Source organism: Balaenoptera acutorostrata, chromosome 14, assembly GCF_949987535.1.
Source record: "Balaenoptera acutorostrata chromosome 14, mBalAcu1.1, whole genome shotgun sequence".
NCBI lineage: Eukaryota > Metazoa > Chordata > Mammalia > Artiodactyla > Balaenopteridae > Balaenoptera > Balaenoptera acutorostrata.
In genome coordinates this window covers 44,912,133-44,927,906 of record NC_080077.1, presented here as the reverse complement: position 1 = coordinate 44,927,906, position 15,774 = coordinate 44,912,133, and the positions used below count along the sequence as shown (strand labels likewise).

At 34.9% G+C, this 15,774-nt stretch overlaps 1 protein-coding gene and 1 pseudogene across 2 annotated transcripts in view; one reads left to right on the top strand and one right to left on the bottom strand.

Annotated features, from left to right (window-relative positions):
- The first annotated feature begins 45 nt into the window (after positions 1 to 45).
- LOC103020365 (N6-adenosine-methyltransferase non-catalytic subunit-like) lies at positions 46 to 2,565 on the top strand (annotated as a pseudogene).
- Positions 2,566 to 11,411: 8,846 nt separating this feature from the next.
- The window catches only part of ZUP1 (zinc finger containing ubiquitin peptidase 1), a 54,141-nt gene continuing 49,778 nt past the window's right edge, over positions 11,412 to 15,774 (bottom strand). The window contains exon 14 of one of the 2 annotated variants that reach the window (XR_009005165.1): positions 11,412 to 13,137. The gene's annotated coding sequence lies outside the window, so the exon portion shown is untranslated. The remainder of the gene's footprint in view (positions 13,138 to 15,774) is intronic. The other variant, XR_009005166.1, reaches the window with a different exon arrangement.

Sequence of the window (15,774 nt, the reverse complement as noted above, 5' to 3'; positions counted from 1 at the left end):
GAACTAGAAAAATATAGCTGAATGAGTTTGTAATTCCCAAATGGAGAAAAACTTGTGAAGCATAAATACATTGGAAGAGGAAACACCTATTGAAAAAATACTGGGTACCCGTCGCCTGAAACTCCTGGAGAATTTTGTGTTCCACAGTCTCTGAGGAAAAATTGGGCAGGGATTCATCCACTAATTGCCAAGTTTTCGAGGTAGTGGAAAACAAGGGTTGGGACATGGGCAGCCACTTGCAGGAGATCCGGGAGCGGCAGAAGTTACCGCGACAGCTTCTGGCGCAGCAGTTGGGAGCTGAAAGTGCTGTCAGTATAGGTGCTGTTTTAAATAGCAAAGACGAGCAGAGAGAAATTGCTGAAACAAGAGAAACTTGCAGGGCTTCCTATGATACCTCTGCTCCAAATGCAAAACGTTAAGTATCAGGATGGAGAGACAGATGAAGACAAAATGGAAGAATATAAGGATGAATTAGAAATGCAACAGGAGGAAGAGAATTTGCCATATGACGAAGAGATTTACAAAGATTCTAGTACTTTTCTTAAGGGAACACAGAGTTTAAATCCCCATAATGATTACTGCCAACATTTTGTAGACACTGGACATAGACCTCAAAATTTCATCAGAGATGTAGGTTTGGCTGACAGATTTGAAGAATACCCTAAACTGAGGGAGCTCATCAGGCTGAAGGATGAGTTAATAGATAAATCTAACACTCCTTCTATGTACTTACAAGCAGATATAGAAGCCTTTGACATCAGAGAACTAACACCCAAATTTGATGTGATTCTTCTTGAACCCCCTTTAGAAGAATATTACAGAGAGACTGGTGTCACTGCTAATGAAAAATGCTGGACTTGGGGTGATATCATGAAGTTAGAAATTGATGAGATTGCAGCACCTCGATCATTTATTTTTCTCTGGTGTGGTTCTGGGGAGAGATTGGACCTTGGAAGAGTGTGTTTATGCAAGTAGTGTTACAGATGTGAAGATATTTGTTGGATTAAAACCAATAAAAATAATCCTGGGAAGACTAAGACTTTAGATCCAAAGGCTGTCTTCCAGAGAACAAAGGAACACTGCCTTATGGGGATCAAAGGAACTGTTAAGCGTAGCACAGACGGGACTTCATTCATGCTAATGTTGACATTGACTTGATTAGCACAGAAGAACCTGAAATTGGCAATATAGAAAAGCCCATAGAAAATTTTCATTTAATTGAACTTTTTTGTCTTGGTAGAAGACGCCTTCATTTATTTGGAAGAGATAGTACAATTCGACCAGGCTGGCTTGCAGCTGGACCAACTCTTACAAATAGCAACTACAATGCAGAAACGTATGCATCCTACTTCAGTGCCCCAAATTCTTACTTGACTGGATGTACAGAAGAAATTGAGAGACTTAGACCAAAATAACCTCCTCCCAAATCTAAATCTGATCGGGGAGGTGGAGCTCCCAGAGGAGAAGGAAGAGGTGGAACTAAAGCACTTTGCTTTAGTTTCTCCAAGCTGCAGGAATATTTTAGCCAACCTCCGTTGCAGTTGTCACTGTCTGGTTTTGTCCAGAATAAATGAGTCATCCTGTCTTTTGTCATGTGCATGTAACCGAACAGAATGGAACAACACAAATACCTTCACTTTCAGAGACTGAATTTATTCTCATAGATTTCAACTAATTACAAAGGCTTTTGCTTTTTAGAAATAAAGTAAGCAGTGAAAAAGACCCAATCTGGAGTATCATACTAGTGCTGACAGTAGTTGATAATGGGCATCCTGCCACTGCTGTCACAGCAAGTGGGAAGCTGTTTGACAGCCTTGATGGAATGGAGTTGGGACAGATGGTAAACTTCTCTTAGGCTTTTAATATTTTCTTGTTGAAACAATAAAAAGAGACTTCTTTTTTCTTCCTTTTTGAAAAATCTTAAATAACTCATATAATTTGACCACAGAAGAAATTGAGACACTTGGAACAAAATCACCTCCTCCCAAATCTAAATCTGATTGGGGAGGTGGAGCTCACAGGGGTGGGCAGGGAAGAGGTAGAACCTAGTAGGCAGACTTTACAAAGAGAAAAAAAAATACTCATTATAATCTCAGTTGTGCAGCTACTGATGACTGTTAATCATACTTCCTAAAAAGCGAACAAGGACAAATACCCAAGTGCTAGAACTTTGGTATGGACTTGATCTTGGATTGACTTTCAAAACAGTTTCATATTCCTTAAAAAAATAAAAGAATTGGAGGCAACAGAGACACCTGGTTATCAGGCACTTGGTTTAAACATTTTGGGGAATAAAGTACTTGGTGATGAGGAAATGACATGCATCTTTAAACTTGTTATGGAGAAAACAATGTAAAACGAATTACAGAAGACCCTCAACTTAAGAAGAGAGCTTGGAAAATGGAACTACAGTTGCCTTTTAAGGAACTGGTTTTCCAGATCAGTTAGTTGTGTGAGACTTTATGTTGTCATTTCTCTTTCTATACTGTAACCCATGTTTTAAATGAATTTGCTGAATGAAATAATGCCATTATTGTTCTTGATAAATATATTTTTTATTTTGTGTATGATTTTTCTAATGAAACTTTAAACCTTTAAAAAAAATTGGAAGAGACTGAAAAGAAAAAATTTAGTAAATTCACAATCATTGATACTTGAAGGCACCATCGTCCATAATAGCCAACAAATGGAAAGAATCCAATGTTCGTGACAGTAAAATGAATAAGTAAATTGTGACATTTCATAAAAGGAGAAACAGTAAGGATGCGTGAATTACACTACTTGAAAACATTCATGAATCTCAGAAACATACTACTCAGTGGAAAAAACCAGACACTGATTTCATGCTTCATTATATAAGATTAAAAAATAGGTAAAATTAATTTATGGGTTTAGAAGGAGAGTTGGTTATCTTTGGGAGATGGTATAACTGGCCAGGCAAATGAGAGCATTCCTAGGGTGTTGGTAATATTCTGCTTCTTGATCTTAGTCCCGGCTCCATAGGTGTAGACACTGTGACTATACATCACACTGTGCAGGTATAATTTGTGAAGTTTTCTGTATTTTTTCATATATTAATAAAATTTGTGAAATAATTCACAGGCATGAAAATTTTCTGGACTACCAGACAAACAAAACCCTTGCAGTTTGGAGAAAAGATAAAACATTGGGATTCATAACTGTCAAAAGTTTAAAACCCTAGGAATGCTCAATGTTAGAGTAAGGCAAAATGAATGTTGTCTCATATAAATTGTGACAAAACTAGTTCAAGTGTTCTTTATAGCAATTTTGAAACAGGATCAAAAGTCTTAAGAATGGTCACATTCTATAATCCTGTAATTTCTTTTCTAGGAAACTTCCAAACTCTTACGTGTTAAGTCAATTTTCTGCAGTTTAAATTTTACTTTCACTACATTTCTTTTTTTCAACTAACTACTTTTCCATGTGCATGCAATTAGCTTATTTTTATTGCACAGGTAAAACATCTATTTACATCTTTGTGAAGAACATTAAATCTGAGACTTTCTATCATTTTCGAAACTCTTTCTCCTTGCATCTCGGTCAAGCTACTTCTAAGCAGTTTATTCAAAATAGGGTAGTTCATTAAAATGATTCACAGAACAACAGAATAAGAATTTTCTTGAACTTCTTGAAGATGTAGAACCAAGAAGTATGAAGTTGTCAGGGATTCATTTCTTTTTGACATTTTTTCTCTCTCTCTCATCTTAGAACTTCATGGTCTCTCATCTCTGTTCTGCATGTGAAGGACACGTTCTTCTCTCCCTCTGTTTCTGAAGACTGGCTTTGCTTCAGCATAGTGGCAGTCATATACTAGGTCCAAAAGTAGCAGAGAAGAACAAACTTGACTCCACATTGGAGGTATTCTTTTACCTCTAAACTTTGTGCTCTGTTGCCTGTGCTTAGTCATGCTGGCTCTGCACCTTTGTCTAAAAGAATGTTGCCTATAGCCTGAATATATATAACAGCCTTTTCTCAAGGCTCTGCATCCCAGGCTTGACATTTAAACACAAAACACTTTTCATTCATATAGAGATAAAAAGATGCAGAACAGAAAATAACATTTGTCTTGTTGAAGGTTTATAGGAACATGTGACCAGACATATATGGACAGCTGCAAGAGCAAAGGATTATCACGTCCTCTCTGGGGTCGGGTGAGCACCAAGAAGTCTGCAATAACCAGCTACCCTTCCTCCCCTTTTAGTATAAAAGAAGCCTGAATTCTAACTTGGGTAAGATGGTTCTTTGGGACACTAGTATGCCAACTTCTCAGTCTGCTGGCTTTCTGAATAAAGTTGCTATTCCTTGTCCCAACACCTCCTCTCCATTTATTGGCTTGTTATGTTGAGTGGTATGAGCTTGGACTCTGCAACACAAATTTTCTCAGTTCAAACAACAAAAAAAGATAGCTGTTGTTGAATTCAAATTCAGGAAGAGAAACTGAACGGCGTAGGTTAGGTCACTAGGCTTCCCTGAGCAGTCAACCTATGGTCCAAGCAAAATAGCCATGGAGAACAAACACAGCATATAGAAAGCTGTAACATCCTAGAGAGGATGAGATGGACAGGGGAAAAAATCTATTATACTTATCATGGCTGAATTATCCTCAAAGCGTATGTGTAAGTCCTAAACTCCCTTACCTCAAATGTGACATTATATGAAATAAGGTCATTGTAGATGTAATTAGTTTTTTTTTTCAAATACTGGAGTAAGAAGGGCATCTAATCCAATAATACTAATGTGCTCATGAGAAGAGGAAAGACACTAGGTTAAAGACAGTCATGTGATGACAGAGGCTAAGTTTGGCGTGATGCGTCTATAAGCCAAAGGATGCAAAAAAATGGCCGCCAAACACCAGAACCTAGAAGAGGCAAGGAAGGATTCTCTCCTACAGGTTTTAAAGAGAGTATGTCCCTAACTGCCATTTTGATTTTGGACTTCTAGATCCAGATTGTGAGGCAATAAATTCCTCTTGCTTTAAGCCATCTGTACGTCAGTATTTTGTTACAGCAGCCCTGGGAAACTAATACAATACCTCAACTCAATTAAATAATTGCCAGTCTAAACCACAGCCATTAGGGCAGGTTCTGGAGCAAAACCAGAGGAGTCAGTAAGGTAGCATACTGCTCAGTAGCTTTGATGCATGAGATAAATATCCAAACATATGTCAGCAAAACTGTAATAGTAATTGGATATTTAAGTCCATTCTCAACACTCTTATTCAGCATAGTACTGGAAAAGCCTAGCTAGGACGATAAAGCAAGAAAAGGCAAGAAAAGGTATATAGATTGGAAAATCATGTCATTTGCAAATGACGTGATAGTCTATGTAGAAAATTCAAAGGGCTTAACAAATCTAGATGATTTTGAAATTAGAGATGATAATGTCTTTACTATATAACATGTCTAAAATCTGGTAAGTTTGAAGAGTGGGACACGTGTTTCAGTCTTCACTCTGGTTTGGTAATACACATGTACAGACGTGCCTGTTCTAGACATTGACAGTAGCCTACCCACATTTATAGAACCTTTGAGGATCAGAAAAGAGTTAAATATATCTTGAATTTCTATGATATAAGGCCGTTTGAAATGCAGATGGTGTCATTTCTGCTGGCACATATGAAGAAACCAAATATTGAGCCAACAGCTGATATTTCATAAATGTTTAGTAGGAGATGGAACAAAATATGTTTGAAAACCCAGTAAGATTTTTGTTATCAGATTATCTCAGTCGGAACTAATTCCTAATATGTCTTTCAATTACTCTAATTGCTTTATATTTCTCTATAATAATGCAATAATTTTAAATTAAAATAAATTATCCTCAAATCTTACATTGCAAAAAAAACCCCTTATTTTTAAATTGTGCTTTTTAGAACATGGGTTGATTAGTGCCATTGAAGCAATGTTGTACTGAGTGGTTAATGTTGCTCAAAGATACACTGGAGTTTAAGTCAATAGAAAAAAAGAAGATTATTCCTGATTTTCATGAATATGCTGCAGTCCCTATGTTTACCACCTAGTTTGAAAATTATGACCTTGTTTACTTTCCCCAAAGTAGTAACACGTTGCTTTATCCCTGGAGTCTTTTACTCTGCAAAATTCTTAGCACATCTATCATTGTTTTTTTTCTGCCTAGAAGTTGGTGACATCTCAGTTTGCTTAGTTTTAGGTCAAGCATTGCAACCATAAAATCTTAAATCTTTTCTTTACCCTTAAAACCGCCCAGGTGTTTGAGACATCGCATACCAGTTCTCAGTCCAGCCTGCTGGGTTCTTACTCATCTTGGAGGGGAGATTAGTGAGTCTCCTCTGGATTCACTATAAACTGTATCAAATCTATCATGGATGTAAATCAGTTGAGTAGTGACATTTGTAAGATTGTTGACATCACACATCTTTCAGAAGGTTGATGGCATATTAATGAAAAAATCCTAAACCAAATATCAGCAAAACAAATCCAGCAATGTTAAAAAATACACCATGACCAAGGTGGGTTTATTTCAAGCATAAAGATTGTTTTAAACATTTATTAGTGTAGTTCACTCTTATTACTAGAATATAAGAGAAAGCCTGAATTATCATCTCATTACTGCAGAACAAGCATCCAATAAAATTCAGCAGCAATTCATAATAGAAACTACTAATAAACTAGGGAGATGAGGGAACTTCTTTAACCTGATAACAGAGCCTACCAAAACTACCACAAATATCAAATGAAATAGACATTTATAGTGAGGAACAGGACAAGGATGCCAGCTATCACTACTTTTACTCAACATTCTATAGGAAGACCTATGCTACACAATAAGGAAAAAAAAGGAAGAGAAAGGGGCCTTGAGCTCTTAATTTGTCTATACTTCTAAAGGTAAAACTCTATGAGAGCAGGCTAAGGAAAGAGAAGCAGAGGAGTCACACAAAATCGTAAAATGAAATCTTACTTGAATTACAGTTAACAGAAAAGGAGCTGCAGGATTAATTTGAATCACTACTATCATGAAATCAGAAAAAACACAGCCCTTCAGTGTGAAAAAGGAACTAAGAGCCCTGATTTTATCTTTACTTGTTTTAAGGTGAAAATATAAACAAACAAACATCTTGGGGAAGTTCACTGGCATCCTTAGAGTGGTTAAAAGAAATAAAAAGCTCCAAAGAATTTTGAGATGGAATGCATTACTATTGAATTATTTATTAAAAATTAGTTCAGGTTTGAAAAAAAGATTAGTTTTACAGGTACCATCTGGACTTAGCAGATATTAAGCTTGGTTTATTTGGGGAGACATTGTAATAGAACTGAAATCATGGAAACACTTTATAGAGTGTGTTGATAAGTGTTGTTTTGGTGATTCAGTAGAGGCATTGAATAAAAAATCAATATACAAAATTATGTTGCATTTCTTCACACAAGAAACAAATTAACAGAAAGAGAAGTTAAAAAAGAATCTCATTTACAATTGCATCAAAAAGAATAAAAAAAGAATAAAATACCTAGGAATAAATTAAACCAAGGAGGTGAACACCCATACATTGAAAACTATAAGACATTGCTAAAAGAAATAAAAAATGACACAAATAAATAAAAAGATATTGCATGCTAATGGACTGAAAGAATTAATATTTCAAAAAGTCCATGCTACCGATACAATCTACCAATTCAATACAATTGAAAACTTTACTTACTTTTTTCAGAAATAGAATAACATTTCTAAAATTTGTATGAAACCACAATAGCCCACAATTGCCAAAGCAATCTTGAGAAAAAAGAACAAAGCTGGAAGTATCACACTTCCTGTATTCAAACTATATTACAAATCTCTAATAATAAAAAATTATGATATTGGTATAAAAACTGACACAATGATCAGTGGAACAGAATACAGAGGTCAGAGATAAACCAAGACATATATGGTCTACTAATTTACGACAAAGAAACCAAGAATATACAATGGGGAAATGGCAGTCTATTCAATAAATGGTGATGGGAAATTGGTCAGAAGCTTCTATTTGACTTTCAATTTCCATTCAACTACAAAATTCAGTCACATGACTGACATAGACCATTCTGTTGTAAAGGAAAATGGAATTGCCATGGGGATCTCTTGGATCAATCAGGATTATTCCATTATTGAGCTAGACACTATTGCCAGAACACCACCAGAGATCTCTCAGCAGGAAAGAAAAGAAAGATTGCAATGAAGACAAGAACTGTTGGCTTCCACCTGCTGAATATTTTTAGCTAGCTTTGGTTAAAGTCTGCCCTAGACTCTCCTTTTGAGTCCAAATCACCCACCAAAAAAAAATTCAAGTATCTGGCTGGCTTTGCAACGCTCTCACAATATGGCCCCCTCCAGTTCCTCCAGCCACATCTCCCAAGTTTCCCATCCCACTCCTGTCCCCATCAAGCTCCAGGGATCCTCATCTTCTACCTTTTCTGTGACCAGGCATCTCACACTTTCCATGCAAAGACAGATTGCATATACTACTTCATTTCTCTAGACTATGTTCTCCAGTTTTGCCTATCTAGAGAACCCCTGTTTTCCCTTTAAGACCCAGAACAAATTTACCTTCTTGTTGGAAATTCTCTGAAATTCCCCATAGGTCCTCCATAGGTCCTTGAACACAACTTCCAGCAGTTCTGTCATTGTTATTCCTTAGTTCACTTGCACCATTACTCAGGATGGTGTCTGACAAATAGCAACTACTCCCAAAATGTTTCTGCAGTGAGCACAGATAAAATGAAATATACCCAAATGAACACTGTAACTGTAGACAAGTGAAAGATGAATATACTTTGACAGGATAAGAAAGTCACTTCTAACTGTGCAAATCTGTATTTTAAGCCAGCACCTACATTTTTTACTCTCATGATGACATTTCACTGTGCCATTTGTATGTCTTTCTTCTTATAATTTTCATAATTTATCATACTCTGATTTATTTGGGGACCTCAGAAGTTCTGTGTTGAAGTCTGAAAATTTCTGGGAAAAGAACTGAGTGAGGAGACCATGGACGATGCTGTGAGACAGGCCACATTTCAGAACATGCCCAAAGAGCAAATTACAAAAATATTCTGAAAAGCCAGCTTGGGATAAAAAGAAGAGAAGGCCATTTCCTTCCCAAAGGTGAAATTCAGCAGTGTATGGTTGTCTTGGTCTGTGGTACAAATGAACCGAAGTGCAAAGTGCTGGGTTTCTTGCCAGAGTTTCCAAAAAGTGGAGCCCTCATGGTCCCCTTCCCTTCTCTAGACAGTTTATTTCCCAATATTTCTGCCTGGTGGTCTTCATGAGACTACATTATTTGCTTCCTGAAGGTATCTGATCAGTAACCTAAAATCACCTGGTCTACTGCACGGCTCTTGAAAATCTACCAATGCTGAGAGCCGTGCCAGAGGCAAAACGGATGTTCATTTCCTGTTTAACTTGTTGCCTCATTGACATTGGCCGCAGGATCTTTTGGCCATCACTGGCTGCTCTTACACCACCTCAATGGTGTGTCCTGAACCTCCGCCCGGGGAGAATTAACAGCAAAATTTGTACTTCTTTTCTTATTGGAAGGGACTATTACATGTTTTTCATTACACCAGAATCTCGTATCATAGAAATTTATAGTAACATCTCATTTACTTGGTAATTGAGTGTTTAGAATAAATTATTTGTAAAACTGATAAATATGAACATGTTAAAATATTTTTATTATTTTATACAATCATTCTAAATTATACTCTATGATCTTCTAACTTAGTACATAGAAAATGTGTAATAACAGAATTATAGACATTGATATTGCAATTAATTATAGGGTAATATGCCTCTATGTCAAATAGCAATAAATGTTGAGTTTGACTTCCCTAAGTTAGTATTTCTTTCCTTTCCTCTCAGGTTGTCTCTTTCCCTCTTCTTGAAAATATGAAGCACTGGTGACAATGCAGCCTACCTGATGAGGGCACATATTCTTTCCTGTTTGTCCCAGCACATTCTATTGTGTTCAAGATTCTAAGGCGATTGTCAACTGCTTTGCATGTTTTGGTTTTTGAAAAAAGAAAACTTTCTGTGCTTCTATGACTTTAACAAAACCTGAAAATTAGAGACTGAAATGGCTAAGAAGAAAAATATTGATAGTAGGAGCAAAATATCTTTGTGGAAGTGAAGCATATACCCATGTTTACTTTGCAGATGCACAAACACTTCTCTCTTGGGGGTTACCTGCCTGAACATCATTTGCATTGGCTTCTCCACTCCTGCACTAGGTTTTTGTTTGTGTTTTCCAATTTTTCAGTGTTTCACTTTATTTTAGTTGTTTATTCTCAGTTCAGTGTGTTTCTAAAATCAGTGCTTCTTTTCTGGCCTCTCCTATCAGCTTCTATTTGTCATGGCAACTTTGTATCTCTGTAAGTTTAGTTTAAGGCTGTCTCATACTTAAATAAGGAAAAGATGGAGTGAATTCAAGTCTGCCATTATAAACTGTGTAAATGTGGGCTGCTTTTAATAACCTCTCTGACCACCCATGTCCTCATCAGTAGATATTAGCTCAAAGATATCTGGTCTTGTCCCTTGCTTGCCCTCATCAGTAAATGTTAGCTCAATGATATATGATCTTATGGAATTTTTAAAGGACTGTAAGATACAATAACCAATGTTAGCCTGGAAAAAATTTGTGATCCTGTTTTATTAATTTTCCTTTTTCCCAGGTGGCTGACCGCTGAGTAGGGAGGCTAATTAAATCTAACAATAGTATAATTCCAATGATAAGTTTGCCTTCTTGCCATAAGCTGGCAGAGCCATGGCTATGTGGAAGAGTAACTGGGAACTTAGTGGAAATAAAAATAAAAGTGGGAAAATAATGTTTTATCCAACACTAAGTTATCATGTTGCGGTTCCCCCAAAACTTCACTGAAGCCATCTCTTTGTTTTTCTTCTCATATACAATTGGAGACTTGAAGATCACATGAATCTGGAGCAGAACCCAAATTTCACATGCTTTTCCACAGGAAGATGAAAGATTTCCCTTAAGTTCACCTGGGAAATAAATTAAGAATAGAATTCTAAGCTTAGCACAAAAAAATTCCTATATAGCACTTTCAGAAAAAAATACATTCAATTACAGACTTTAACTGTCATTGGATCATTTCTGAAAAACCTCAGTGAATAATAAATATTAATATAGTGTATTTACACCTTTGGCATCTGTAGCCTGTTCATTTCCAGGGATTCCTCAGTTTCAGATTAAAAGTGGATTCCTCTTACTGTTTTGGCATATAATTATGGAATCCTTTTACTTAACTTTTAGTAATTCCTGAGTTCTTGGGCAAAAGAGATCATAACATCTGATGAATTCGTTATCCTGAAATAGAATCCATGTCAATTAAAAAAATTGTGATTGTGTGTGGTTGTGATCTTTTTCATATTTAAGATTTTAATTTTCATATAGTCAAATGAATCGATCTTTTATTTTATGGCCTTTAGCTTTTGAGATTTAATTAGAAGGATCGCTATTCAAATATTTTCATGTATTTACAAATCATATGTTTATTTACTCTGGATATTATTCTTATGTTGTAAGAAAACAATTTTTTCATATAGATAACAAACTGACCCAACATCATTTATTGAATGGCCCATCATTAACTTACTGATAAAAAGAGACATTATCATTTATAAATATTTATATGTACATAATTGACTCATGTATAATGACACATTATTCTGCTGATATACTTTTCTTTCCAAGGAATTGACATTTTAATTTAAAATAAATTATTAAACTCTCATAAGGAATAATGTTGGAATTTTTAAAAGATTGCTTTACACTTAAAAAGTAATTTAAAATCTGACATCATTACAAATGAGTCTTCCCAACCAGAAATAGTGTATGCTCATCATTTGTTTGTATTTTCTTTCAGATCATTTGATAAAGAACTTAGTTCTTATAAAAGCCTTGCTCATTTCTTAAGTTTATTCTTAAGCATGTGTAGATAGTATTTCTAGCTATTGTGAATAGGATATTTTTTCAGTTACATTTCTAACGGCTTACTTCTGCTCCTGGATTTTTGCCTGCTTCTCTATAATCTGGGTTTCTGGTATTAAGTCTGGTTGAACGAGAAGCAATGCATTTAGTCTGAGGCCAGCAGTGGAGTGGATGCCACCAGCTCCAACCATCAGATTCTGCACTCACTTGTATCTCTCTGCTGATTCATGGCCAACGTAGGAAGGCTGGCTGCCTCACTTGCTTTCATTTCAATTGCTCATCACTCTATCTATCTTTCCTAAGAAAAACTGTGATTTTCATAAGATGCTGCTTTAAACTAGGATATAAAGGGCTCTGATTCTTGCATAGAAAAGAATTTCTCATCCCTTGTGCCCCACCCCTGGTTCACCACCTCCTGTCTTTCTGAACTCCTTTGATCGAAGCGCTCGTAACTTCCACAAGTGTTGGCTTAGGAATGTTATACGTCTGGAGAGAAACGTTCCTTTTCTCCTCCTTTCTCCTTTTTTTCTTCTCAAACAGAATTTGGATTAGCAATGGAAATGAAATCTTGTGCTTAAAAAAATAAATATTGGCACCTTCTGCATACCAGAATGGAGTTAGATTTTCACATGAATTATCTCCTTTATTATTAACAAAAAATGAATGAAGTGTCATTTCATAAATAAGAAAACAAGAGGTGTAGGGAGGTGAACTAAATTTCCCAAGGGCAAATATTTAGTAAGCATTAGCATTATGATGCAAAACCTGGTCTGACTGTAGAACTGAAAACTCTTTGATATTCTTGTCTTGCCTTTTAGCTCACTTTTAAGGATTAAGTTGGAATCTACTAAATCTAAGATTTCTGATATGCAACAATGGCATTTAGTAGATTTAGTAGATTAGTATGATTAGTAGATTAGTAAATTTAGTAGATTTTTATGAGTTTTAGTAGATTTAGTAGATTTTTATGATTTTTAGTAGATTTTTATGATTTTTAGTAGATTTTTAGATTTTTATGATTCTTTTGTATTGATTCTACTCCTCATTTATGTCCCAGATGAAATTCAAGGGAAAATATTTCATCTTCCTTTGGAACACTCTGTCAAATGTTTCATTTTGCTCCATGGTCAAGTGATGTTTCCAGTCTCCGATGGTACCTAGTGGGACAAGCACATCAACAACAACTGGGTAAGAAATAGCACTATGAGGGCAAAAAGTTCCTCCAACCCACTTTAATCTCTTCTCCAATTTACTTCAGTCTGTTCTCAAGCCAGCTAAATATCTGTTGGTTCTCCATAGGCTTTGATACCTCACTTTCCTTTTACAGTTATCAGCTAAGAAACAAATTTAGGATGTAGTAAGACTGAAAATAAGGTTATAGCCCACTTCATTATCAGTTAGACTTCCAACAACCACTACCATTAAATTATAACATTTCTTTAGGAAAAAAAACCTTAAAATATATGAAGAGATTTGAAAACTTAAATATGTTTTACTAAATGCCAGGCACCGTACTTGGCAAACTACATCTATCATGTAATATTAATTCTTAATACAACCCTTAAAACAAACGAGCAACATATTAAAAGGATTATGCACCATGATCAAGTAGAATTTACTTCTGGGATACAAAGATGGGTCAACATATGTAAATTAATTAATGTCATACCACATTTACAGAACAAAGGGAAAAAAACCTCATGATCATCTCAATAGAGAAAGAGCATTTTATAATATCCAACACCTTTTCATGATTAAAAAAAACCTCAAAAAATAAAGAATAGGGAGAAACTAAACATAAAAAGTCATATATGAAATAGCTACTGCTAACATCATAATCAATGGTTGAAGACTGAAAGATTTTCCACTAAGATCATGAACGAAGCAAGGATGCCTATTCATGCCATTTCTATCTAACATAGTACTGGAAGTCCTAGCCAGAAAAATTAAGCTAGAAAAAGAAATAAAAGGCATCAATTGGAAAAGAATAAGTAAAATTGTCTCTGGTCACAGACAACATGACTTTATACACAGTAAAACCTAAAGATTCCACACAAATATTATTAGAAGCAGTAAACAAATTCACAAAGTTGCATGATGCAAAACCAACAAACAAAAATCAGTTGCATTTCTATACACTAGCAAGGAACAATCCAAAGAAAAAAATTCACAAAACAGTTCGATTTAACATTGCATTAAAAAGAATAAAATATTTAGGAATAAACTTAGCCAAGGAGGTTAAAGCCTTGTATACTGAAAACTACAAAATAGTGCTAAACAAAACTAAAGAACACAAATAACTAGACAATAGCCCTTGTACATAAATTGGAAGATATAACAATGTCAAGATGTGAATACTACCCAAAGTGATCCACAGATTCAATGAAATCTTATGCAGTAGTCCACTAATATTTTTTGCACATAGAATAATTTACTATAAAATTCATATAAAAATCTCGACAGACTCTGAATAGCCAAAACATTCTTGAAAAAGAACAAAGTTGGAGGCATTAGATCTCTTGATTTCAAAACTTACCACCAAATCAGTTATCAAAATATTGTGGTACTGGCATTAAGACAGACAAATAGATCAATGGAACAGAATACAGAGCCCAGAAAGAAACTTTCACAATATCAAGCAAAATGAATTTTGGCAAAGGAATCAAGACCATACGATGGGGAAAATACAGCCTTTTCAATAAATGCTGTTGAGTAAACTGGATATCTACATGGAAAAGTGTATAAAGTTGGGCTCCTACTTATACCATATCAAAAAATTAACTCAAAAAAGGAATATATTTAAACATAGATACTTTACCAAAGAAAATATGCAGTAAATCAAAAAGCACATGTAGATTTTAGTAGAAATCTACTAAATGCCATTGTCTACTAATTTACTAAATCTACTAAAAATCATAAATCTACTAAATCTAAAAATCATAAAAATCTACTAAATCTACTAAAAATCATAAAAATCTACTAAATTTACTAATCTACTAATCATACTAATCTACTAAATTTGTGGGCATAGTTTTCTGTAGTGTGTACTTTTCATTTATCTACAAATAAACTTGGGATTAAAAAGTAAAAATCCTTTCATCCTTCTAAGTGAACTTTATTCTTTGGTTTTAACCAATGTGAATGTCAAAATAAATAGAGAACTCACGTGAAACACATACATCTATTTAATAATTTACCAGATCACAAAGTTTACATGAAAGAGCAGAGGTTCAAAGGTGAAATAATCATCTAATGGTTCTATCATTTAACTATTGGTTGAAAAAATACTTTTATCCATAACATCTCAGTCACTAAACTAATTCCATATGTATTTACTGGTTAAATAATTTAAGATAAAATCATTTTGAATAGCTAGAAAAATATAAGTGAATCTGATCATAATTCCCAAATGCGGAAAAGCTTGTGAAGCATAAATCAGTGGAAGAAACTTAAAGGAAAAAATTAGGTAACTTACAATCATCAACATTTCAAGGCACCACTATCCACAGCAATCAACAAAGGAAAGAACTCAATGTTTATGTACAATGTACATTACTAAGGATGCATGAATTACAACCACACTGAAAACATACACGAATCTCAGAAACGTACTATTGAGTGGAAAAAAGGCTAGACACTTACTGCATGAAACATTACATAAGATAAAAAAATAGGTTAAAATAATCTATGGGTTTAGAAAAAGAGAAGTTACCTATAGGAGTGGTACAGTAACTGGTAAGGCAAATGACAGAATTCCTGTGGTCTTGGTAATACTCTGTTTCTTCATCTTAGTG